Raw genomic sequence first — 24,752 nt, 5'->3', positions numbered from 1 at the left:
CCCTGGGGTGCCCTGGCTGTCCCCTTGGTGTCCCTGGGGGTGCCCTGGGTGTCCCTGGGGTGCCCTGGCTGTCCCTAGGTGTCCCTGGGTGTGCCCAGGGTGTCCATGGGGTTCCCTGGCTGTCCCCTAGGTGTCCCTGGGGGTGCCCCGGCTGTCTCCTAGGTGTTCCTGGGGGTTCCCGGGGTGCCCCTGGAAGTGCCCTGGCTGCTCCTGTGGGTGCCCTGGCTGTCCCCTAGGTGTCCCTGGGGTGCCCTGGGTGTCTCGACAGTGTCCCTGGGGGTGCCTTGGCTGTCCCTTAGGTGTCTCTGGGGGTGCCCTGGCTGTCCCTAGGGTGCCCTGGCTGTCCCTTAGGTGTCCCTGGGTGTGCCCTGGGTGTCTCTGGGGTGCCCTTGCTGTCCCCTAGGAGTCCCCGGGGATGCCCTGGCTGTCCCTGGGGGTGCACAGGGTGTCCCTGGGGTTCACTGGCTGTCCCCTAGGTGTCCCTGGGTGTGCCCTGGCGGTCCCCTACGTGTCCATGGGGGTGCCCTGGCTGTCCCTAGGGTGCCCTGGCTGTCCCCTAGGTGTCCCTGGGGGTGCCCTGGGTGTCCCTGGGGGTGCACAGGGTGTCCCTGGGGTTCCCTGGCTGTCCCGTACGTGTCCCTGGGGGTGCCCGGGAGGTCCCCTTGGTGTCCCTGGGGGTGCACAGGGTGTCCCTGGGGTTCCCTGGCTGTCCCCTAGGTGTCCCTGGGGAGGCCCTGGCTGTCCCCTACGTGTCCCTGGGGGTGCCCTGGCTGTCCCTCTGGTGCCCTGGCTGTCCCCTCGGTGTCGTTGGGGGTGCCCTGCCTGTCCCTTAGGTGTCCTTGGGGGTGCCCTGGCTGTCCCTATGGTGCCCTGGCTGTCCCGTACGTGTCCCTGGGGGTGCCCTGCCTGTCCCCTAGGTGTCCCTGGGGGTGCCCTGGCTGTCCCTGGGGGTACCCAGGCTGTCCCCTAGGTGTCCCTGGGGGTGCCCTGAATGTCCCTGGGGTGCCCTGACTGTCCCCTAGGTGTCCCTGGGGTGCCCTGGCTGTCTCGTCAGTGTCCCTGGGGGTGCCCTGGCTGTCCCCTAGGTGTCCCTGGGGGTGCCCTGGCTGTCCCTGGGGTGCTCAGGATGTCCCCTTGGTGTCCCTGGGGGTGCCCTTGCTATCCCCTAGGTGTCCCTGGGGGTGCCCTGGCTGTCCCTAGGGTGCCCTGGCTGTCACCTAGGTGTCCCTGGGGGTGCGCTGGTGTCCCTCGGGGTGCCCTGGCTGTCCCCTAGGTTTCCCTGGGGGTGCCCTGGCTGTCCCTGGAGTGCCCTGGCTGTCCCCTAGGTGTCCCTGGGGGTGCTCCGGCAGTCCCCTAGGTGTCCCTGGGGGTGCCCTGGCTGTTCCTGGGGGTGCCCCGGCTGTCCCCTGGCTGTCCCTGGGTGGGCCCTGGCTGTCCCTAGGGTGCCCTGGCTGTCCCCTAGGTGTCCCTGGGGTTGCCCTGGGTGTCCCTGGGGGTGCCCTGGGTGTCCCTGGGGGTGCCCAGGGTGTCCCTGGGGTTCCCTGGCTGTCCCGTACGTGTCCCTGGGGGTGCCCTGGAGGTCCCCTAGGTGTCCCTGGGGGTGCCATGGGTGTCGCTGGGGTGCCCTGGCTGTCCCCTAGGTGTCCCTGGGGTGGCCCTGACTGTCCCCTAGGTGTCCCTGGGCGTGCCCTGGGTGTCCCTGGGGGTGCACAGGGTGTCCCTGGGGTGCCCTGGCTGTTCCCTAGGTGTCCCTGGGGGGCCCTGGCTGTCTCCTAGGTGTCCCTGGAAGTGCCCTGGCTGCTCCTGTGGGTGCACTGGCTGTCCCCTAGGTGTCCCTGGGGTGCCCTGCCTGACCTCTAGGTGTCCCTGGGGGTGCCCTGGCTGTCCCCTAAGTGTCCCTGGGGGAGCCCTGGCTGTATCCTAGGTGTCCCTGGCGGTGCCCTGGCTGTCCCTGTGGGTACCCTGGCTGTCCCCTACGTGTCCCTGGGGTGCCCTGGGTGTCCCTGGGGTGCCCTAGAGGTGCCCTGCCTGTCCCCTACGTGTCCCTGGGAGTGCCCTCGCTGTCCCTGGGGTGCCCTGGCTGTCCCCTAGGTGTCCCTGGGGGCGCCCTGGCTGTCCTCTAGGTATCCCTGGGGGTGCCCTGCCTGTCCCCTACGTGTCCCTGGGGGTGCCCTGGGTGTCCTTGGGGTGCTCTGGCTGTCCACTTGGTGTCCCTGGGGGTGCCCTGGCTGTCCCTAGGGTGCCCTGGCTGTCCCCTAGGTGTCCCTGAGGGTGCCCTAGGTGTCCCTGAGGGTGCCCTGGCTGTCCCCTCGGTGTCCCTGGGGGTGCCCTGGCTGTCCCTAGGGTGCCCTGGCTGTCCCTTAGGTGTCACTGGGTGTGCCCTGGGTGTCCCTGGGGGTGCACAGGGTGTCCCTGGGGTTCCCTGGCTGTCCCCTAGGTGTCCCTGGGGGTGCCCTGGGTGTCCCTGGGGTGCCCTGGCTGTCCCCAAGGTGTACCTGTGGGCGCCCTGGCTTTCCCCTCGGTGTCCCTGGGGGTGCCCTGCCTGTTTCCTAGGTGTCCCTGGGGGTGCCCTTGGTGTCCCTGGGGTGCCCTGGCTGTCCCCTTGGTGTCCCTGGGGGTGCCCTGGGTGTCCCTGGGGTGCCCTGGCTGTCCCTAGGTGTCCCTCGGTGTGCCCAGGGTGTCCATGGGGTTCCCTGGCTGTCCCCTAGGTGTCCCTGGGGGTGCCCCGGCTGTCTCCTAGGTGTTCCTGGGGGTTCCCGGGGTGCCCCTGGAAGTGCCCTGGCTGCTCCTGTGGGTGCCCTGGCTGTCCCCTAGGTGTCCCTGGGGTGCCCTGGGTGTCTCGACAGTGTCCCTGGGGGTGCCTTGGCTGTCCCTTAGGTGTCTCTGGGGGTGCCCTGGCTGTCCCTAGGGTGCCCTGGCTGTCCCTTAGGTGTCCCTGGGTGTGCCCTGGGTGTCTCTGGGGTGCCCTTGCTGTCCCCTAGGAGTCCCCGGGGATGCCCTGGCTGTCCCTGGGGGTGCACAGGGTGTCCCTGGGGTTCACTGGCTGTCCCCTAGGTGTCCCTGGGTGTGCCCTGGCGGTCCCCTACGTGTCCATGGGGGTGCCCTGGCTGTCCCTAGGGTGCCCTGGCTGTCCCCTAGGTGTCCCTGGGGGTGCCCTGGGTGTCCCTGGGGGTGCACAGGGTGTCCCTGGGGTTCCCTGGCTGTCCCGTACGTGTCCCTGGGGGTGCCCGGGAGGTCCCCTTGGTGTCCCTGGGGGTGCACAGGGTGTCCCTGGGGTTCCCTGGCTGTCCCCTAGGTGTCCCTGGGGAGGCCCTGGCTGTCCCCTACGTGTCCCTGGGGGTGCCCTGGCTGTCCCTCTGGTGCCCTGGCTGTCCCCTCGGTGTCGTTGGGGGTGCCCTGCCTGTCCCTTAGGTGTCCTTGGGGGTGCCCTGGCTGTCCCTATGGTGCCCTGGCTGTCCCGTACGTGTCCCTGGGGGTGCCCTGCCTGTCCCCTAGGTGTCCCTGGGAGTGCCCTGGCTGTCCCTGGGGGTACCCAGGCTGTCCCCTAGGTGTCCCTGGGGGTGCCCTGGGTGTCCCTGGGGTGCCCTGACTGTCCCCTAGGTGTCCCTGGGGTGCCCTGGCTGTCTCGTCAGTGTCCCTGGGGGTGCCCTGGCTGTCCCCTAGGTGTCCCTGGGGGTGCCCTGGCTGTCCCTGGGGTGCTCAGGATGTCCCCTTGGTGTCCCTGGGGGTGCCCTTGCTATCCCCTAGGTGTCCCTGGGGGTGCCCTGGCTGTCCCTAGGGTGCCCTGGCTGTCACCTAGGTGTCCCTGGGGGTGCGCTGGTGTCCCTCGGGGTGCCCTGGCTGTCCCCTAGGTTTCCCTGGGGGTGCCCTGGCTGTCCCTGGAGTGCCCTGGCTGTCCCCTAGGTGTCCCTGGGGGTGCTCCGGCAGTCCCCTAGGTGTCCCTGGGGGTGCCCTGGCTGTTCCTGGGGGTGCCCCGGCTGTCCCCTGGCTGTCCCTGGGTGGGCCCTGGCTGTCCCTAGGGTGCCCTGGCTGTCCCCTAGGTGTCCCTGGGGTTGCCCTGGGTGTCCCTGGGGGTGCCCTGGGTGTCCCTGGGGGTGCCCAGGGTGTCCCTGGGGTTCCCTGGCTGTCCCGTACGTGTCCCTGGGGGTGCCCTGGAGGTCCCCTAGGTGTCCCTGGGGGTGCCATGGGTGTCGCTGGGGTGCCCTGGCTGTCCCCTAGGTGTCCCTGGGGTGGCCCTGACTGTCCCCTAGGTGTCCCTGGGCGTGCCCTGGGTGTCCCTGGGGGTGCACAGGGTGTCCCTGGGGTGCCCTGGCTGTCCCCTAGGTGTCCCTGGGGGGCCCTGGCTGTCTCCTAGGTGTCCCTGGAAGTGCCCTGGCTGCTCCTGTGGGTGCACTGGCTGTCCCCTAGGTGTCCCTGGGGTGCCCTGCCTGACCTCTAGGTGTCCCTGGGGGTGCCCTGGCTGTCCCCTAAGAGTCCCTGGGGGAGCCCTGGCTGTATCCTAGGTGTCCCTGGGGGTGCCCTGGCTGTCCCTGTGGGTACCCTGGCTGTCCCCTACGTGTCCCTGGGGTGCCCTGGGTGTCCCTGGGGTGCCCTAGAGGTGCCCTGCCTGTCCCCTACGTGTCCCTGGGAGTGCCCTCGCTGTCCCTGGGGTGCCCTGGCTGTCCCCTAGGTGTCCCTGGGGGCGCCCTGGCTGTCCTCTAGGTATCCCTGGGGGTGCCCTGCCTGTCCCCTACGTGTCCCTGGGGGTGCCCTGGGTGTCCTTGGGGTGCTCTGGCTGTCCACTTGGTGTCCCTGGGGGTGCCCTGGCTGTCCCTAGGGTGCCCTGGCTGTCCCCTAGGTGTCCCTGAGGGTGCCCTAGGTGTCCCTGAGGGTGCCCTGGCTGTCCCCTCGGTGTCCCTGGGGGTGCCCTGGCTGTCCCTAGGGTGCCCTGGCTGTCCCTTAGGTGTCACTGGGTGTGCCCTGGGTGTCCCTGGGGGTGCACAGGGTGTCCCTGGGGTTCCCTGGCTGTCCCCTAGGTGTCCCTGGGGGGGCCCTGGCTATCCCCTAGGTGTCCCTGGGGGTGCCCTGGCTGTCCCTGGGGGTGCACAGGGTGTCCCTGGGGTTTCCTGGCTGTCCCGTACGTGTCCCTGGGGGTGCCCTGGAGGTCCCCTAGGTGTCCCTGGGGGTGCCCTGGCTGTCCCTGGGGTGCTCTGGATGTCCCCTTGGTGTCCCTGGGGGTGCCCTTGCGATCCCCTAGGTGTCCCTGGGGGTGCCCTGGCTGTCCCTGGGGTGCTCTGGATGTCCCCTTGGTGTCCCTGGGGGTGCCCTGGCTGTCCCCTTGGTGTCGCTGAGGGTGCCCTGGCTGTCCCTAGGGTGCCCTGGCTGTCACCTAGGTGTCCCTGGGGGTGCGCTGGTGTCCCTCGGGGTGCCCTGGCTGTCCCCTAGGTTTCCCTGGGGGTGCCCTGGCTGTCCCTGGAGTGCCCTGGCTGTCCCCTAGGTGTCCCTGGGGGTGCCCTGGCTGTGCCCTCGCTGTCTCTGGGGGTGCCCTCGGTTTCCCTGGGGGTGCACAGGGTGTCCCTGGGGTTCCCTGGCTGTCCCCTAGGTGTCCCTGGGGGGGCCCTGGCTGTCCCCTAGGTGTCCCTGGGGGTGCCCTGGCTGTCCCTGGGGTTCCCTGGCTGTCCCCTAGGTGTCCCTGGGGTTCCCTGGCTGTCCCGTACGTGTCCCTGGGGGTGCCCTGGAGGTCCCCTAGGTGTCCCTGGGGGTGCCCTGGGTGTCGCTGGGGTGCCCTGGCTTTCCCCTAGGTGTCCCTGGGGGGGCCCTGGCTGTTTCCTAGGTATCCCTGGGGGTGCCCTGGGCGTCCCTGGGGTGCCCTGGGGTGCCCTGGCTGTCCCCTAGGTGTCCCTGGGGGAGCCCAGGGTGTCCTCTAGGTGTCCATGGAGGTGCCCTTCCTTTCCCCTACGTGTCCCTGGGGGTGCCCTGGCTGTCTCTGGGGTGCCCTGGCTGTCCCCTACGTGTCCCTGGGGGTGCCCTGGCTGTCCCTGGAGTGCCCTGGCTGTCCCCTACGTGTCCCTGGGGGTGCCCCGGCTGTCCCCTAGGTGTCCCTGGGGGTGCCCTGGGTGTCCCTTGAAGTGCCCTGGCTGCTCTTGTGGGTGCCCTGGCTGTCCCCTAGGTGTCCATGGGGTGCCCTGGCTGTCTCGACAGTGTCCCTGGGGGTGCCCTGGCTGTCCCTGGGAGTGCCCTGGCTGTCCTCTAGGTGTCCCTGGGGGTGCCCTGGCTGTCCCTAGGGTGCCCTGGCTTTGCCCTACGTGTCCCTGGGTGTGCCCTGGCTGTCCCCTACGTGTCCCTGTGGGTGCCCTCGCTGTCCCTGGGGTGCCCTGGCTGTCCTCTAGGTGTCCCTGGGGGTGCCCTGCCTTTCCCCTACGTGTCCCTGGGGGTGCACAGGGTGTCCCTGGGGTTCCCTGGCTGTCCCCTACGTGTCCCTGGGGGTGCCCTGGCTGTCCCTATGGTGCCCTGGCTGTCCCCTCGGTGTCGCTGGGGGTGCCCTGCCTGTCCCTTAGGTGTCCTTGGGGGTGCCCTGGCTGTCCCTATGGTGCCCTGGCTGTCCCGTACGTGTCCCTGGGGGTGCCCTGCCTGTCCCCTAGGTGTCCTTGGGGGTGCCCTGGCTGTCCCTGGGGGTACCCAGGCTGTCCCCTAGGTGTCCCTGGGGGTGCCCTGGGTGTCCCTGGGGTGCCCTGACTGTCCCCTAGGTGTCCCTGGGGTGCCCTGGCTGTCTCGTCAGTGTCCCTGGGGGTGCCCTGGCTGTCCCCTAGGTGTCCCTGGGGGTGCCCTGGCTGTCCCTGGGGTGCTCTGGATGTCCCCTTGGTGTCCCTGGGGGTGCCCTTGCGATCCCCTAGGTGTCCCTGGGGGTGCCCTGGCTGTCCCTGGGGTGCTCTGGATGTCCCCTTGGTGTCCCTGGGGGTGCCCTGGCTGTCCCCTTGGTGTCGCTGAGGGTGCCCTGGCTGTCACCTAGGTGTCCCTGGGGGTGCGCTGGTGTCCCTCGGGGTGCCCTGGCTGTCCCCTAGGTTTCCCTGGGGGTGGCCTGGCTGTCCCTGGAGTGCCCTGGCTGTCCCCTAGGTGTCCCTGGGGGTGCCCTGGCTGTCCCCTAGGTGTCCCTGGGGGTGCCCTGGCTGTGCCCTCGCTGTCTCTGGGGGTGCCCTGGGTGTCCCTGGGGGTGCACAGGGTGTCCCTGGGGTTCCCTGGCTGTCCCCTAGGTGTCCCTGGGGGGGCCCTGGCTGTCCCCTAGGTGTCCCTGGGGGTGCCCTGGCTGTCCCTGGGGTTCCCTGGCTGTCCCCTAGGTGTCCCTGGGGTTCCCTGGCTGTCCCCTAGGTGTCCCTGGGGTTCCCTGGCTGTCCCGTACGTGTCCCTGGGGGTGCCCTGGAGGTCCCCTAGGTGTCCCTGGGGGTGCCCTGGGTGTCGCTGGGGTGCCCTGGCTGTCCCCTAGGTGTCCCTGGGGGGGCCCTGGCTGTCTCCTAGGTGTCCCTGGGGGTGCCCTGGGTGTCCCTGGGGTGCCCTGGGGTGCCCTGGTTGTCCCCTAGGTGTCCCTGGGGGAGCCCAGGGTGTCCTCTAGGTGTCCATGGAGGTGCCCTGCCTTTCCCCTAGGTGTCCCTGGGGGTGCCCTGGCTGTCTCTGGGGTGCCCTGGCTGTCCCCTACGTGTCCCTGGGGGTGCCCTGGCTGTCCCTGGAGTGCCCTGGCTGTCCCCTACGTGTCCCTGGGGGTGCCCCGGCTGTCCCCTAGGTGTCCCTGGGGGTGCCCTGGGTGTCCCTGGAAGTGCCCTGGCTGCTCTTGTGGGTGCCCTGGCTGTCCCCTAGGTGTCCATGGGGTGCCCTGGCTGTCTCGACAGTGTCCCTGGGGGTGCCCTGGCTGTCCCTGGGAGTGCCCTGGCTGTCCTCTAGGTGTCCCTGGGGGTGCCCTGGCTGTCCCTAGGGTGCCCTGGCTTTGCCCTACGTGTCCCTGGGTGTGCCCTGGCTGTCCCCTAGGTGTCCCTGGGGGTGCCCTGGCTGTCCCTGGGGGTGCCCCGGCTGTCCCCTAGGTGTCCCTGGGGGGGCCCTGGCTGTCCCTAGGGTGCCCTGGCTGTCCCCTAGGTGTCCCTGGGGGTGCCCTGGGTGTCCCTGGGGGTGCCCTGGGTGTCCCTGGGGTTGCACAGGGTGTCCCTGGGGTTCCCTGGCTGTCCCGTACGTGTCCCTGGGGGTGCCCTGGAGGTCCCCTAGGTGTCCCTGGGGGTGCCATGGGTGTCGCTGGGGTGCCCTGGCTGTCCCCTAGGTGTCCCTGGGGTTCCCTGGCTGTCCCCTAGGTGTCCCTGGGGGGCCCTGGCTGTCCCCTAAGTGTCCCTGGGGGAGCCCTGGCTGTATCCTAGGTGTCCCTGGGGGTGCCCTGGCTGTCCCTGTGGGTACCCTGGCTGTCCCCTACGTGTCCCTGGGGTGCCCTGGGTGTCCCTGGGGTGCCCTGGAGGTGCCCTGCCTGTCCCCTACGTGTCCCTGGGAGTGCCCTCGCTGTCCCTGGGGTGCCCTGGCTGTCCCCTAGGTGTCCCTGGGGGCGCCCTGGCTGTCCTCTAGGTATCCCTGGGGGTGCCCTGCCTGTCCCCTACGTGTCCCTCGGGGTGCCCTGGCTGTCCTTGGGGTGCTCTGGCTGTCCACTTGGTGTCCCTGGGGGTGACCTGGCTGTCCCTAGGGTGCCCTGGCTGTCCCCTAGGTGTCCCTGAGGGTGCCCTGGCTGTCCCTATGGTGCCCTGGCTGTCCCCTCGGTGTCCCTGGGGGTGCCCTGGCTGTCCCTTAGGTGTCACTGGGTGTGCCCTGGGTGTCCCTGGGGGTGCACAGGGTGTCCCTGGGGTTCCCTGGCTGTCCCGTACGTGTCCCTGGGGGTGCCCTGGAGGTCCCCTAGGTGTCCCTGGGGGTGCCCTGGCTGTCCCCCAGGTATCCCTGGGGCGGCCCTGGCTGTCTCCTAGGTGTCCCTGGGGTGCCCTGGGTGTCCCTGGGGTGCCCTGGGGTGCCCTGGCTGTCCCCTAGGTGTCCCTGCGGGAGCCCAGGGTGTCCTCTCGGTGTCCCTGGGGTGCCCTGGCTGTCCCCTAGGTGTCCCTGGGGGCGCCTTGGCTGTCCTCTAGGTGTCCATGGGGATGCCCTGCCTGTCCCCTACGTGTCCCTTGGGTGCCCTGGCTGCCCCCTAGGTGTCCCTGGGAGTGCCTCGTCTGTCCCCTAGGTGTCCCTGGGGGTGCCCTGGGTATCCCTGGGGGTGCCCTGGCTGTCCCCTAGGTGTCCCTGGGGGTGCCCTGGCTGTCCATAGGGTGCCCTGGCTGTCCCCAAGGTGTCCCTTGGCTGCCCTGGCTGTCTTCTAGGGGTCCCTGGGGGTGCCCTGCCTGTCCCCTAAGTGTCCTAGGGGGTGCCCTGGCTGTCTCTAGGGTGCCCTGGCTGTGTCCTCGGTGTCTCTGGGAATGCCCTGGCTGTCCCTAGGGTGCCCTGGCTCTCCCTTAGGTGTCCCTGGGTGTGCTCTGGGTGTCTCTGAGGAGCCCTGGCTGTCCCCTAGGTGTCCCTGGGGGGGCCCTGGCTGTCCCCTACGTGTCCCTGGGGGTGCCCTGGCTGTCCCTGGAGTGCCCTGGCTGTCCCCTACGTGTCCCTGGGGGTGCCCCGGCTATCCCCTAGGTGTCCCTGGGGGTGCCCTGGGTGTCCCTGGGGGTGCCCTGACTGTCCCCTAGGTGACCCTGGGGGGGCCCTGGCTGTCTCCTAGGTGTCCCTGTAAGTGCCGAGGCTGCTCCTGAGGGTGCCCTGGCTGTCCCCTAGGTGTCCCTGGGGTGCCCTGGCTGTCTCGTCAGTGTCCGTGGGGGTGCCCTGGCTGTCCCTGGGGGTGCCCTGGCTGTCCCCTAGGTGTCCCTGGGGTGCCCTGCCTGTCCTCTAGGTGTCCCTGGGGGTGCCCCGGCTGTCCCCTCGGTGTCCCTGGGTGTGCCCTGCCTGTCCCCTAAGTGTCCTAGGGGGTGCCCTGGCTGTGCCCTCGTTGTCTCTGGGGGTTCCCTGGCTGTCCCTAGGGTGCCCTGGCTGTCCCTTAGGTGTCACTGGGTGTGCCCTGGGTGTCTCAGGCGTGCCCTGGCTGTCCCCTAGGTGTCCCTGGGGGTGCCCTGGGCGTCCCTGGGGGTGCACAGGGTGTCCCTGGGGTTCCCTGGCTATCCCCTAGGTGTCCCTGGGGGTGCCCTGGCTGTCCCTGGGGGTGCACAGGGTGTCCCTGGGGTTCCCTGGCTGTCCCGTACGTGTCCCTGGGGGTGCCCTGGAGGTTCCCTAGGTGTCCCTGGGGGTGCCCTGGCTGTCCCCTAGGTGTCCCTGGGGGGGCCCTGGCTGTCTCCTAGGTGTCCCTGGGGGTGCCCTGGCTGTCCCTGGGGGTGCACAGGGTGTCCCTGGGGTTCCCTGGCTGTCCCGTACGTGTCCCTGGGGGTGCCCTGGAGGTCCCCTTGGTGTCCCTGGGGGTGCACAGGGTGTCCCTGGGGTTCCCTGGCTGTCCCATAGGTGTCCTTGGGGGTGCCCTGGCTGTCCCTGGGGGTGCACAGGGTGTCCCTGGGGTTCCCTGGCTGTCCCGAACGTGTCCCTGGGGGTGCCCTGGAGGTCCCCTTGGTGTCCCTGGGGGTGCCAAGGGTGTCCCTGGGGTGCCCTGGCTGTCCCTATGGTGCCCTGGCTGTCCCCTCGGTGTCGCTGGGGGTGCCCTGGCTGTCCCTTAGGTGTCCTTGGGGGTGCCCTGGCTGTCCCCTAGGTGTCCCTGAGGGTGCCCTGGCTGTCCCTATGGTGCCCTGGCTGTCCCCTCGGTGTCGCTGGGGGTGTCCTGCCTGTCCCTTAGGTGTAGTTGGGGGTGCCCTGGCTGTCCCTATGGTGCCCTGGCTGTCCCGTACGTGTCCCTGGGGGTGCCCTGCCTGTCCCCTAGGTGTCCCTGGGGGTGCCCTGGCTGTCCCTGGGGGTACCCAGGCTGTCCCCTAGGTGTCCCTGGGGGTGCCCTGGGTGTCCCTGGGGTGCCCTGACTGTCCCCTAGGTGTCCCTGGGGTGCCCTGGCTGTCTCGTCAGTGTCCCTGGGGGTGCCCTGGCTGTCCCCTAGGTGTCCCTGGGGGTGCCCTGGCTGTCCCTGGGGTGCTCTGGATGTCCCCTTGGTGTCCCTGGGGGTGCCCTTGCTATCCCCTAGGTGTCCCTGGGGGTGCCCTGGCTGTCCCTAGGGTGCCCTGGCTGTCACCTAGGTGTCCCTGGGGGTGCGCTGGTGTCCCTCGGGGTGCCCTGTCTGTCCCCTAGGTTTCCCTGAGGGTGCCCTGGCTGTCCCTGGAGTGCCCTGGCTGTCCCCTAGGTGTCCCTGGGGGTGCTCCGGCAGTCCCCTAGGTGTCCCTGGGGGTGCCCTGGCTGTCCCTGGGGGTGCCCCGGCTGTCCCCTGGCTGTCCCTGGGTGGGCCCTGGCTGTCCCTAGGGTGCCCTGGCTGTTCCCTAGGTGTCCCTGGGCGTGCCCTGGGTGTCCCTGGGGGTGCCCTGGGTGTCCCTGGGGGTGCACAGGGTGTCCCTGGGGTTCCCTGGCTGTCCCGTACGTGTCCCTGGGGGTGCCCTGGAGGTCCCCTAGGTGTCCCTGGGGGTGCCATGGGTGTCGCTGGGGTGCCCTGGCTGTCCCCTAGGTGTCCCTGGGGGGGCCCTGACTGTCCCCTAGGTGTCCCTGGGCGTGCCCTGGGTGTCCCTGGGGGTGCACAGGGTGTCCCTGGGGTGCCCTGGCTGTCCCCTAGGTGTCCCTGGAAGTGCCCTGGCTGCTCCTGTGGGTGCACTGGCTGTCCCCTTGGTGTCCCTGGGGTGCCCTGCCTGACCTCTAGGTGTCCCTGGGGGTGCCCTGGCTGTCCCCTAAGTGTCCCTGGGGGAGCCCTGGCTGTATCCTAGGCTGTCCCTGTTGGTACCCTGGCTGTCCCCTACGTGTCCCTGGGGTGCCCTGGGTGTCCCTGGGGTGCCCTGGAGGTGCCCTGCCTGTCCCCTACGTGTCCCTGGGAGTGCCCTCGCTGTCCCTGGGGTGCCCTGGCTGTCCCCTAGGACTCCCTGGGGGCGCCCTGGCTGTCCTCTAGGTATCCCTGGGGGTGCCCTGCCTGTCCCCTACGTGTCCCTGGGGGTGCCCTGGGTGTCCTTGGGGTGCTCTGGCTGTCCACTTGGTGTCCCTGGGGGTGCCCTGGCTGTCCCTAGGGTGCCCTGGCTGTCCCCTAGGTGTCCCTGAGGGTGCCCTGGCTGTCCCTATGGTGCCCTGGCTGTCCCCTCGGTGTCCCTGGGGGTGCCCTGGCTGTCCCTAGGGTGCCCTGGCTGTCCCCTAGGTGTCCCTGGGGGGGCCCTGGCTATCCCCTAGGTGTCCCTGGGGGTGCCCTGGCTATCCCTGGGGGTGCACAGGGTGTCCCTGGGGTTTCCTGGCTGTCCCGTACGTGTCCCTGGGGGTGCCCTGGAGGTCCCCTAGGTGTCCCTGGGGGTGCCCTGGCTGTCCCCATGGTGTCCCTGGGGCGGCCCTGGCTGTCTCCTAGGTGTCCCTGGGGTGCCCTGGGTGTCCCTGGGGTGCCCTGGGGTGCCCTGGCTGTCCCCTAGGTGTCCCTGCGGGAGCCCAGGGTGTCCTCTCGGTGTCCCTGGGGTGCCCTGGCTGTCCCCTAGGTGTCCCTGGGGGCGCCTTGGCTGTCCTCTAGGTGTCCATGGGGATGCCCTGCCTGTCCCCTACGTGTCCCTTGGGTGCCCTGGCTGTCCCCTAGGTGTCCCTGGGGGTGCCCCGTCTGTCCCCTAGGTGTCCCTGGGGGTGCCCTGGGTATCCCTGGGGGCGCCCTGGCTGTCCCCTTGGTGTCCCTGGGGGTGCCCTGGCTGTCCATAGGGTGCCCTGGCTGTCCCCAAGGTGTGCCTTGGCTGCCCTGGATGTCCTCTAGGGGTCCCTGGGGGTGCCCTGCCTGTCCCCTAAGTGTCCTAGGGGGTGCCCTGGCTGTCCCTAGGGTGCCCTGGCTGTGCCCTCGGTATCTCTGGGAATGCCCTGGCTGTCCCTAGGGTGCCCTGGCTGTCCCTTAGGTGTCCCTGGGTGTGCCCTGGGTGTCTCTGAGGAGCCCTGGCTGTCCCCTAGGTGTCCCTGGGGGGGCCCTGGCTGTCCCCTACGTGTCCCTGGGGGTACCCTGGCTGTCCCTGGAGTGCCCTGGCTGTCCCCTACGTGTCCCTGGGGGTGCCCCGGCTGTCCCCTAGGTGTCCCTGGGGGTGCCCTGGGTGTCCCTGGGGGTGCCCTGACTGTCCCCTAGGTGACCCTGGGGGGGCCCTGGCTGTCTCCTAGGTGTCCCTGTAAGTGCCGAGGCTGCTCCTGTGGGTGCCCTGGCTGTCCCCTAGGTGTCCCTGGGGTGCCCTGGCTGTCTCGTCAGTGTCCGTGGGGGTGCCCTGGCTGTCCCTGGGGGTGCCCTGGCTGTCCCCTAGGTGTCCCTGGGGTGCCCTGCCTGTCCCCTACGTGTCCCTGGGGGTACCCTGGCTGTCCCTAGGGTGCCCTGGCTGTCCCCTAGGTGTCCCTGCGGGGGCCCTGGGTGTCCCTGGGGGTGCACAGGGTGTCCCTGGGGTTCCCTGGCTGTCCCGTACGTGTCCCTGGGGGTGCCCTGGAGGTCCCCTTGGTGTCCCTGGGCGTGCACAGGGTGTCCCTGGGGTTCCCTGGCTGTCCCCTAGGTTTCCCTGGGGGTGCCAAGGGTGTCCCTGGGGTGCCCTGGGGTGCCCTGGCTTTCCCCTAGGTGTCCCTGGGGGAGCCCAGGGTGTCCTCTAGGTGTCGCTGGCGGTGCCCTGCCTGTCCTTTACGTGTCCCTGTGGGTGCCCTCGCTGTCCCTGGGGTGCCCTGGCTGTCCTCTAGGTGTCCCTGGGGGTGCCCTGCCTTTCCCCTACGTGTCCCTGGGGGTGCACAGGGTGTCCCTGGGGTTCCCTGGCTGTCCCCTACGTGTCCCTGGGGGTGCCCTGGCTGTCCTTGGGGTGCTCTGGCTGTCCCCTAGGTGTCCCTGAGGGTGCCCTGGCTGTCCCTATGGTGCCCTGGCTGTCCCCTCGGTGTCGCTGGGGGTGCCCTGCCTGTCCCTTAGGTGTCCTTGGGGGTGCCCTGGCTGTCCCTATGGTGCCCTGGCTGTCCCGTTCGTGTCCCTGGGGGTGCCCTGCCTGTCCCCTAGGTGTCCTTGGGGGTGCCCTGGCTGTCCCTGTGGGTACCCAGGCTGTCCCCTAGGTGTCCCTGGGGGTGCCCTGGGTGTCCCTGGGGTGCCCTGACTGTCCCCTAGGTGTCCCTGGGGTGCCCTAGCTGTCTCGTCAGTGTCCCTGGGGGTGCCCTGGCTGTCCCCTAGGTGTCCCTGGGGGTGCCCTGGCTGTCCCTGGGGTGCTCTGGATGTCCCCTTGGTGTCCCTGGGGGTGCCCTTGCGATCCCCTAGGTGTCCCTGGGGGTGCCCTGGCTGTCCCTGGGGTGCTCTGGATGTCCCCTTGGTGTCGCTGGGGGTGCCCTGGCTGTCCCCTTGGTGTCGCTGAGGGTGCCCTGGCTGTCCCTAGGGTGCCCTGGCTGTCACCTAGGTGTCCCTGGGGGTGCGCTGGTTTCCCTCGGGGTGCCCTGGCTGTCCCCGAGGTTTTCCTGGGGGTGCCCTGGCTGTCCCTGGAGTGCCCTGGCTGTCCCCTAGGTGTCCCTGGGGGTGCCCTGGCTGTGCCCTCGCTGTCTCTGGGGGTGCCCTGGGTGTCCCTGGGGGTGCACAGGGTGTCCCTGGGGTTCCCTGGCTGTCCCCTAGGTGTCCCTGGGGGGGCCCTGGCTGTCCCCTAGGTGTCCCTGGGGGTGCCCTGGCTGTCCCTGGGGTTCCCTGGCTGTCCCCTAGGTGTCCCTGGGGTTCCCTGGCTGTCCCCTAGGTGTCCCTGGGGTTCCCTGGCTATCCCGTACGTGTCCCTGGGGGTGCCCTGGAGGTCCCCTAGGTGTCCCTGGGGGTGCCCTGGGTGTCGCTGGGGTGCCCTGGCTGTCCCCTAGGTGTCCCTGGGGGGGCCCTGGCTGTTTCCTAGGTGTCCCTGGGGGTGCCCTGGGTGTCCCTGGCGTGCCCTGGGGTGCCCTGGCTGTCCCCTAGGTGTCCCTGGGGGAGCCCAGGGTGTCCTCTAGGTGTCCATGGAGGTGCCCTGCCTTTCCCCTACGTGTCCCTGGGGGTGCCCTGGCTGTCTCTGGGGTGCCCTGGCTGTCCCCTTCGTATCCATGGGGGTGCCCTGGCTGTCCCTGGAGTGCCCTGGCTGTCCCCTACGTGTCCCTGGGGGTGCCCCGGCTGTCCCCTAGGTGTCCCTGGGGGTGCCCTGGGTGTCCCTTGAAGTGCCCTGGCTGCTCTTGTGGGTGCCCTGGCTGTCCCCTAGGTGTCCATGGGGTGCCCTGGCTGTCTCGACAGTGTCCCTGGGGGTGCCCTGGCTGTCCCTGGGAGTGCCCTGGCTGTCCTCTAGGTGTCCCTGGGGGTGCCCTGGCTGTCCCTAGGGTGCCCTGGCTTTGCCCTACGTGTCCCTGGGTGTGCCCTGGCTGTCCCCTACGTGTCCCTGTGGGTGCCCTCGCTGTCCCTGGGGTGCCCTGGCTGTCCTCTAGGTGTCCCTGGGGGTGCCCTGCCTTTCCCCTACGTGTCCCTGGGGGTGCACAGGGTGTCCCTGGGGTTCCCTGGCTGTCCCCTACGTGTCCCTGGGGGTGCCCTGGCTGTCCTTGGGGTGCTCTGGCTGTCCCCTAGGTGTCCCTGAGGGTGCCCTGGCTGTCCCTATGGTGCCCTGGCTGTCCCCTCGGTGTCGCTGGGGGTGCCCTGCCTGTCCCTTAGGTGTCCTTGGGGGTGCCCTGGCTGTCCCTATGGTGCCCTGGCTGTCCCGTACGTGTCCCTGGGGGTGCCCTGCCTGTCCCCTAGGTGTCCTTGGGGGTGCCCTGGCTGTCCCTGGGGGTACCCAGGCTGTCCCCTAGGTGTCCCTGGGGGTGCCCTGGGTGTCCCTGGGGTGCCCTGACTGTCCCCTAGGTGTCCCTGGGGTGCCCTGGCTGTCTCGTCAGTGTCCCTGGGGGTGCCCTGGCTGTCCCCTAGGTGTCCCTGGGGGTGCCCTGACTGTCCCTGGGGTGCTCTGGATGTCCCCTTGGTGTCCCTGGGGGTGCCCTTGCGATCCCCTAGGTGTCCCTGGGGGTGCCCTGGCTGTCCCTGGGGTGCTCTGGATGTCCCCTTGGTGTCCCTGGGGGTGCCCTGGCTGTCCCCTTGGTGTCGCTGAGGGTGCCCTGGCTGTCACCTAGGTGTCCCTGGGGGTGCGCTGGTGTCCCTCGGGGTGCCCTGGCTGTCCCCTAGGTTTCCCTGGGCGTGGCCTGGCTGTCCCTGGAGTGCCCTGGCTGTCCCCTAGGTGTCCCTGGGGGTGCCCTGGCTGTCCCCTAGGTGTCCCTGGGGGTGCCCTGGCTGTGCCCTCGCTGTCTCTGGGGGTGCCCTGGGTGTCCCTGGGGGTGCACAGGGTGTCCCTGGGGTTCCCTGGCTGTCCCCTAGGTGTCCCTGGGGGGGCCCTGGCTGTCCCCTAGGTGTCCCTGGGGGTGCCCTGGCTGTCCCTGGGGTTCCCTGGCTGTCCCCTAGGTGTCCCTGGGGTTCCCTGGCTGTCCCCTAGGTGTCCCTGGGGTTCCCTGGCTGTCCCGTACGTGTCCCTGGGGGTGCCCTGGGTGTCGCTGGGGTGCCCTGGCTGTCCCCTAGGTGTCCCTGGGGGGGCCCTTGCTGTCTCCTAGGTGTCCCTGGGGGTGCCGTGGGTGTCCCTGGGGTGCCCTGGGGTGCCCTGGCTGTCCCCTAGGTGTCCCTGGGGGAGCCCAGGGTGTCCTCTAGGTGTCCATGGAGGTGCGCTGCCTTTCCCCTACGTGTCCCTGGGGGTGCCCTGGCTGTCTCTGGGGTGCCCTGGCTGTCCCCTACTTGTCCCTGGGGGTGCCCCGGCTGTCCCCTAGGTGTCCCTGGGGGTGCCCTGGGTGTCCCTGGAAGTGCCCTGGCTGCTCTTGTGGGTGCCCTGGCTGTCCCCTAGGTGTCCCTGGGGGGGCCCTGGCTGTCCCCTACGTGTCCATGGAGGTGCCCTGGCTGTCCCTGGAGTGCCCTGACTGTCCCCTACGTGTCCCTGGGGGTGCCCCGGCTGTCCCCTAGGTGTCCCTGGGGGTGCCCTGGGTGTCCCTGGGGGTGCCCTGACTGTCCCCTAGGTGACCCTGGGGGGGCCCTGGCTGTCTCCTAGGTGTCCCTGTAAGTGCCGAGGCTGCTCCGTGGGTGCCCTGGCTGTCCCCTAGGTGTCCCTGGGGTGCCCTGGCTGTCTCGTCAGTGTCCGTGGGGGTGCCCTGGCTGTCCCTGGGGGTGCCCTGGCTGTCCCCTAGGTGTCCCTGGGGTGCCCTGCCTGTCCCCTATGTGTCCCTGGGGGTACCCTGGCTGTCCCCAGGGTGCCCTGGCTGTCCCCTAGGTGTCCCTGCGGGGGCCCTGGGTGTCCCTGGGGGTGCACAGGGTGTCCCTGGGGTTCCCTGGCTGTCCCGTACGTGTCCCTGGGGGTGCCCTGGAGGTCCCCTTGGTGTCCCTGGGGGTGCACAGGGTGTCCCTGGGGTTCCCTGGCTGTCCCCTAGGTGTCCTTGGGGGTGCCCTGGCTGTCCCTGGGGGTGCACAGGGTGTCCCTGGGGTTCCCTGGCTGTCCCGAACGTGTCCCTGGGGGTGCCCTGGAGGTCCCCTAGGTGTCCCTGGGGGTGCCAAGGGTGTCCCTGGGGTGCCCTGGGGTGCCCTGGCTTTCCCCTAGGTGTCCCTGGGGGAGCCCAGGGTGTCCTCTAGGTGTCGCTGGCGGTGCCCTGCCTGTCCTTTACGTGTCCCTGTGGGTGCCCTCGCTGTCCCTGGGGTGCCCTGGCTGTCCTCTAGGTGTCCCTGGGGCTGCCCTGCCTTTCCCCTACGTGTCCCTGGGGGTGCACAGGGTGTCCCTGGGGTTCCCTGGCTGTCCCCTACGTGTCCCTGGGGGTGCCCTGGCTGTCCTTGGGGTGCTCTGGCTGTCCCCTAGGTGTCCCTGAGGGTGCCCTGGCTGTCCCTGTGGTGCCCTGGCTGTCCCCTCGGTGTCGCTGGGGGTGCCCTGCCTGTCCCTTAGGCGTCCTTGGGGGTGCCCTGGCTGTCCCTATGGTGCCCTGGCTGTCCCGTACGTGTCCCTGGGGGTGCCCTGTCTGTCCCCTAGGTGTCCTTGGGGGTGCCCTGGCTGTCCCTGGGGGTACCCAGGCTGTCCCCTAGGTGTCCCTGGGGGTGCCCTGGGTGTCCCTGGGGTGCCCTGACTGTCCCCTCGGTGTCGCTGGGGGTGCCCTGCCTGTCCCTTAGGCGTCCTTGGGGGTGCCCTGGCTGTCCCTATGGTGCCCTGGCTGTCCCGTACGTGTCCCTGGGGGTGCCCTGTCTGTCCCCTAGGTGTCCTTGGGGGTGCCCTGGCTGTCCCTGGGGGTACCCAGGCTGTCCCCTAGGTGTCCCTGGGGGTGCCCTGGGTGTCCCTGGGGTGCCCTGGCTGTCTCGTCAGTGTCCCTGGGGGTGCCCTGGCTGTCCCCTAGGTGTCCCTGGGGGTGCCCTGGCTGTCCCTGGGGTGCTCTGGATGTCCCCTTGGTGTCCCTGGGGATGCCCTGGCTGTCCCATTGGTGTCGCTGAGGGTGCCCTGGCTGTCCCTAGGGTGCCCTGGCTGTCCCCTAGGTTTCCCTGGGGGTGCCCTGGCTGTCCCTGGAGTGCCCTGGCTGTCCCCTAGGTGTCCCTGGGGGTGCCCTGGCTGTGCCCTCGCTGTCTCTGGGGGTGCCCTGGGTGTCCCTGGGGGTGCACAGGGTGTCCCTGGGGTTCCCTGGCTGTCACCTAGGTGTCCCTGGGGGGGCCCTGGCTGTCCCCTAGGTGTCCCTGGGGGTGCCCTGGCTGTCCCTGGGGTTCCCTGGCTGTCCCCTAGGTGTCCCTGGGGTTCCCTTGCTGTCCCCTAGGTGTCCCTGGGGTTCCCTGGCTGTCCCGTACGTGTCCCTGGGGGTGCCCTGGAGGTCCCCTAGGTGTCCCTGGGGGTGCCCTGGGTGTCGCTGGGGTGCCCTGGCTGTCCCCTAGGTGTCCCTGGGGGGGCCCTGGCTGTTTCCTAGGTGTCCCTGGGGGTGCCCTGGGTGTCCCTGGGGTGCCCTGGGGTGCCCTGGCTGTCCCCTGGGTGTCCCTGGGGGAGCCCAGGGTGTCCTCTAGGTGTCCATGGAGGTGCCCTGCCTTTCCCCTACGTGTCCCTGGGGGTGCCCTGGCTGTCTCTGGGGTGCCCTGGCTGTCCCCTACGTGTCCCTGGGGGTGCCCTGGCTGTCCCTGGAGTGCCCTGGCTGTCCCCTACGTGTCCCTGGGGGTGCCCCGGCTGTCCCCTAGGTGTCCCTGGGGGTGCCCTGGGTGTCCCTTGAAGTGCCCTGGCTGCTCTTGTGGGTGCCCTGGCTGTCCCCTAGGTGTCCATGGGGTGCCCTGGCTGTCTCGACAGTGTCCCTGGGGGTGCCCTGGCTGTCCCTGGGAGTGCCCTGGCTGTCCTCTAGGTGTCCCTGGGGGTGCCCTGGCTGTCCCTAGGGTGCCCTGGCTTTGCCCTACGTGTCCCTGGGTGTGCCCTGGCTGTCCCCTACGTGTCCCTGTGGGTGCCCTCGCTGTCCCTGGGGTGCCCTGGCTGTCCTCTAGGTGTCCCTGGGGGTGCCCTGCCTTTCCCCTACGTGTCCCTGGGGGTGCACAGGGTGTCCCTGGGGTTCCCTGGCTGTCCCCTACGTGTCCCTGGGGGTGCCCTGGCTGTCCTTGGGGTGCTCTGGCTGTCCCCTAGGTGTCCCTGAGGCTGCCCTGGCTGTCCCTATGGTGCCCTGGCTGTCCCCTCGGTGTCGCTGGGGGTGCCCTGCCTGTCCCCTAGGTGTCCTTGGGGGTGCCCTGGCTGTCCCTTAGGTGTCCTTGGGGGTGCCCTGGCTGTCCCTATGGTGCCCTGGCTGTCCCGTACGTGTCCCTGGGGGTGCCCTGCCTGTCCCCTAGGTGTCCTTGGGGGTGCCCTGGCTGTCCCTGGGGGTACCCAGGCTGTCCCCTAGGTGTCCCTGGGGGTGCCCTGGGTGTCCCTGGGGTGCCCTGACTGTCCCCTAGGTGTCCCTGGGGTGCCCTGGCTGTCTCGTCAGTGTCCCTGGGGGTGCCCTGGCTGTCCCCTAGGTGTCCCTGGGGGTGCCCTGGCTGTCCCTGGGGTGCTCTGGATGTCCCCTTGGTGTCCCTGGGGGTGCCCTTGCGATCCCCTAGGTGTCCCTGGGGGTGCCCTGGCTGTCCCTGGGGTGCTCTGGATGTCCCCTTGGTGTCCCTGGGGGTGCCCTGGCTGTCCCCTTGGTGTCGCTGAGGGTGCCCTGGCTGTCACCTAGGTGTCCCTGGGGGTGCGCTGGTGTCCCTCGGGGTGCCCTGGCTGTCCCCTAGGTGTCCCTGTGGGTGCCCTGGCTGTCCCCTAGGTGTCCCTGCGGGTGCCCTGGCTGTGCCCTCGCTGTCTCTGGGGGTGCCCTGGGTGTCCCTGGGGGTGCACAGGGTGTCCCTGGGGTTCCCTGGCTCTCCCCTAGGTGTCCCTGGGGGGGCCCTGGCTGTCCCCTAGGTGTCCCTGGGGGTGCCCTGGCTGTCCCTGGGGTTCCCTGGCTGTCCCCTAGGTGTCCCTGGGGTTCCCTGGCTGTTTCCTAGGTGTCCCTGGGGTTCCCTGGCTGTCCCGTACGTGTCCCTGGGGGGGCCCTGGCTGTCTCCTAGGTGTCCTGGGCGTGCCCTGGGTGTCCCTGGGGGTGCACAGGGTGTCCCTGGGGTTCCCTGGCTGTCCCCTAGGTGTCCCTGGGGGGCCCTGGCTGTCCCCTAAGTGTCCCTGGGGGAGCCCTGGCTGTATCCTAGGTGTCCCTGGGGGTGCCCTGGCTGTCCCTGTGGGTACCCTGGCTGTCCCCTACGTGTCCCTGGGGTGCCCTGGGTGTCCCTGGGGTGCCCTGGAGGTGCCCTGCCTGTCCCCTACGTGTCCCTGGGAGTGCCCTCGCTGTCCCTGGGGTGCCCTGGCTGTCCACTTGGTGTCCCTGGGGGCGCCCTGGCTGTCCTCTAGGTATCCCTGGGGGTGCCCTGCCTGTCCCCTACGTGTCCCTGGGGGTGCCCTGGCAGTCCTTGGGGTGCTCTGGCTGTCCACTTGGTGTCCCTGGGGGTGACCTGGCTGTCCCTAGGGTGCCCTGGCTGTCCCCTAGGTGTCCCTGAGGGTGTCCTGGCTGTCCCTATGGTGCCCTGGCTGTCCCCTCGGTGTCCCTGGGGGTGCCCTGGCTGTCCCTAGGGTGCCCTGGCTGTCCCTTAGGTGTCACTGGGTGTGCCCTGGGTGTCCCTGGGGGTGCACAGGGTGTCCCTGGGGTTCCCTGGCTGTCCCGTACGTGTCCCTGGGGGTGCCCTGGAGGTCCCCTAGGTGTCCCTGGGGGTGCCCTGGCTGTCCCCCAGGTGTCCCTGTGGCGGCCCTGGCTGTCTCCTAGGTGTCCCTGGGGTGCCCTGGGTGTCCCTGGGGTGCCCTGGGGTGCCCTGGCTGTCCCGTAGGTGTCCCTGCGGGAGCCCAGGGTGTCCTCTCGGTGTCCCTGGGGTGCCCTGGCTGTCCCCTAGGTGTCCCTGGGGGCGCCTTGGCTGTCCTCTAGGTGTCCATGGGGATGCCCTGCCTGTCCCCTACGTGTCCCTTGGGTGCCCTGGCTGTCCCCTAGGTGTCCCTGGGGGTGCCCCGTCTGTCCCCTAGGTGTCCCTGGCGGTGCCCTGGGTATCCCTGGGGGTGCCCCGTCTGTCCCCTAGGTGTCCCTGGGGGTGCCCTGGCTGTCCATAGGGTGCCCTGGCTGTCCCCAAGGTGTCCCTTGGCTGCCCTGGCTGTCCTCTAGGGGTCCCTGGGGGTGCCCTGCCTGTCCCCTAAGTGTCCTAGGGGGTGCCCTGGCTGTCTCTAGGGTGCCCTGGCTGTGCCCTCGGTGTCTCTGGGAATGCCCTGGCTGTCCCTAGGGTGCCCTGGCTCTCCCTTAGGTGTCCCTGGGTGTGCCCTGGGTGTCTCTGAGGAGCCCTGGCTGTCCCCTACGTGTCCCTGGGGGTGCCCCGGCTATCCCCTAGGTGTCCCTGGGGGTGCCCTGGGTGTCCCTGGGGGTGCCCTGACTGTCCCCTAGGTGACCCTGGGGGGGCCCTGGCTGTCTCCTAGGTGTCCCTGTAAGTGCCGAGGCTACTCCTGTGGGTGCCCTGGCTGTCCCCTAGGTGTCCCTGGGGTGCCCTGGCTGTCTCGTCAGTGTCCGTGGGGGTGCCCTGCCTGTCCTCTAGGTGTCCCTGGGGGTGCCCCGGCTGTCCCCTCGGTGTCCCTGGGTGTGCCCTGCCTGTCCCCTAAGTGTCCTAGGGGGTGCCCTGGCTGTGCCCTCGTTGTCTCTGGGGGTGCCCTGGCTGTCCCTAGGGTGCCCTGGCTGTCCCTTAGGTGTCACTGGGTGTGCCCTGGGTGTCTCAGGCGTGCCCTGGCTGTCCCCTAGGTGTCCCTGGGGGTGCCCTGGGCGTCCCTGGGGGTGCACAGGGTGTCCCTGGGGTTCCCTGGCTGTCCCCTAGGTGTCCCTGGGGGTGCCCTGGCTGTCCCCTAGGTGTCCCTGGGGGGGCCCTGGCTGTCTCCTAGGTGTCCCTGGGGGGGCCCTGGGTGTCCCTGGGGGTGCACAGGGTGTCCCTGGGGTTCCCTGGCTGTCCCGTACGTGTCCCTGGGGGTGCCCTGGAGGTCCCCTTGGTGTCCCTGGGGGTGCACAGGGTGTCCCTGGGGTTCCCTGGCTGTCCCGAACGTGTCCCTGGGGGTGCCCTGGAGGTCCCCTAGGTGTCCCTGGGGGTGCCAACGGTGTCCCTGGGGTGCCCTGGGGTGCCCTGGCTTTCCCCTAGGTGTCCCTGGGGGAGCCCAGGGTGTCCTCTAGGTGTCGCTGGCGGTGCCCTGCCTGTCCTTTACGTGTCCCTGTGGGTGCCCTCGCTGTCCCTGGGGTGCCCTGGCTGTCCTCTAGGTGTCCCTGGGGGTGCCCTGCCTTTCCCCTACGTGTCCCTGGGGGTGCACAGGGTGTCCCTGGGGTTCCCTGGCTGTCCCCTACGTGTCCCTGGGGGTGCCCTGGCTGTCCTTGGGGTGCTCTGGCTGTCCCCTAGGTGTCCCTGAGGGTGCCCTGGCTGTCCCTATGGTGCCCTGGCTGTCCCCTCGGTGTCGCTGGGGGTGCCCTGCCTGTCCCTTAGGTGTCCTTGGGGGTGCCCTGGCTGTCCCTATGGTGCCCTGGCTGTCCCGTACGTGTCCCTGGGTGTGCCCTGCCTGTCCCCTAGGTGTCCTTGGGGGTGCCCTGGCTGTCCCTGGGGGTACCCAGGCTGTCCCCTAGGTGTCCCTGGGGGTGCCCTGGGTGTCCCTGGGGTGCCCTGACTGTCCCCTAGGTGTCCCTGGGGTGCCCTGGCTGTCTCGTCAGTGTCCCTGGGGGTGCCCTGGCTGTCCCCTAGGTGTCCCTGGGGGTGCCCTGGCTGTCCCTGGGGTGCTCTGGATGTCCCCTTGGTGTCCCTGGGGGTGCCCTTGCGATCCCCTAGGTGTCCCTGGGGGTGCCCTGGCTGTCCCTGGGTTGCTCTGGATGTCCCCTTGGTGTCCCTGGGGGTGCCCTGGCTGTCCCCTTGGTGTCGCTGAGGGTGCCCTGGCTGTCCCTAGGGTGCCCTGGCTGTCACCTAGGTGTCCCTGGGGGTGCGCTGGTGTCCCTCGGGGTGCCCTGGCTGTCCCCTAGGTTTCCCTGGGGGTGCCCTGGCTGTCCCTGGAGTGCCCTGGCTGTCCCCTAGGTGTCCCTGGGGGTGCCCTGGCTGTGCCCTCGCTGTCTCTGGGGGTGCCCTGGGTGTCCCTGGGGGTGCACAGGGTGTCCCTGGGGTTCCCTGGCTGTCCCCTAGGTGTCCCTGGGGGGGGCCTGGCTGTCCCCTAGGTGTCCCTGGGGGTGCCCTGGCTGTCCCTGGGGTTCCCTGGCTGTCCCCTAGGTGTCCCTGGGGTTCCCTGGCTGTCCCCTAGGTGTCCCTGGGGTTCCCTGGCTGTCCCGTACGTGTCCCTGGGGGTGCCCTGGAGGTCCCCTAGGTGTCCCTGGGTGTGCCCTGGGTGTCGCTGGGGTGCCCTGGCTGTCGCCTAGGTGTCTCTGGGGGGGCCCTGGCTGTTTCCTAGGTGTCCCTGGGGGTGCCCTGAATGTCCCTGGGGTGCCCTGGGGTGCCCTGGCTGTCCCCTAGGTGTCCCTGGGGGAGCCCAGGGTGTCCTCTAGGTGTCCATGGAGGTGCCCTGCCTTTCCCCTACGTGTCCCTGGGGGTGCCCTGGCTGTCTCTGGGGTGCCCTGGCTGTCCCCTACGTGTCCCTGGGGGTGCCCTGGCTGTCCCTGGAGTGCCCTGGCTGTCCCCTACGTGTCCCTGGGGGTGCCCCGGCTGTCCCCTAGGTGTCCCTGGGGGTGCCCTGGGTGTCCCTTGAAGTGCCCTGGCTGCTCTTGTGGGTGCCCTGGCTGTCCCCTAGGTGTCCATGGGGTGCCCTGGCTGTCTCGACAGTGTCCCTGGGGGTGCCCTGGCTGTCCCTGGGAGTGCCCTGGCTTTGCCCTACGTGTCCCTGGGTGTGCCCTGCCTGTCCCCTACGTGTCCCTGTGGGTGCCCTCGCTGTCCCTGGGGTGCCCTGGCTGTCCTCTAGGTGTCCCTGGGGGTGCCCTGCCTTTCCCCTACGTGTCCCTGGGGGTGCACAGGGTGTCCCTGGGTTTCCCTGGCTGTCCCCTACGTGTCCCTGGGGGTGCCCTGGCTGTCCTTGGGGTGCTCTGGCTGTCCCCTAGGTGTC

Source organism: Chamaea fasciata, unplaced genomic scaffold, assembly GCF_029207755.1.
Source record: "Chamaea fasciata isolate MVZ Bird 193981 ecotype frontalis unplaced genomic scaffold, bChaFas1.0.hap1 SCAF_23, whole genome shotgun sequence".
Classification (NCBI taxonomy): Eukaryota; Metazoa; Chordata; class Aves; order Passeriformes; family Sylviidae; genus Chamaea; species Chamaea fasciata.
This window is presented reverse-complemented; position numbering follows the sequence as displayed.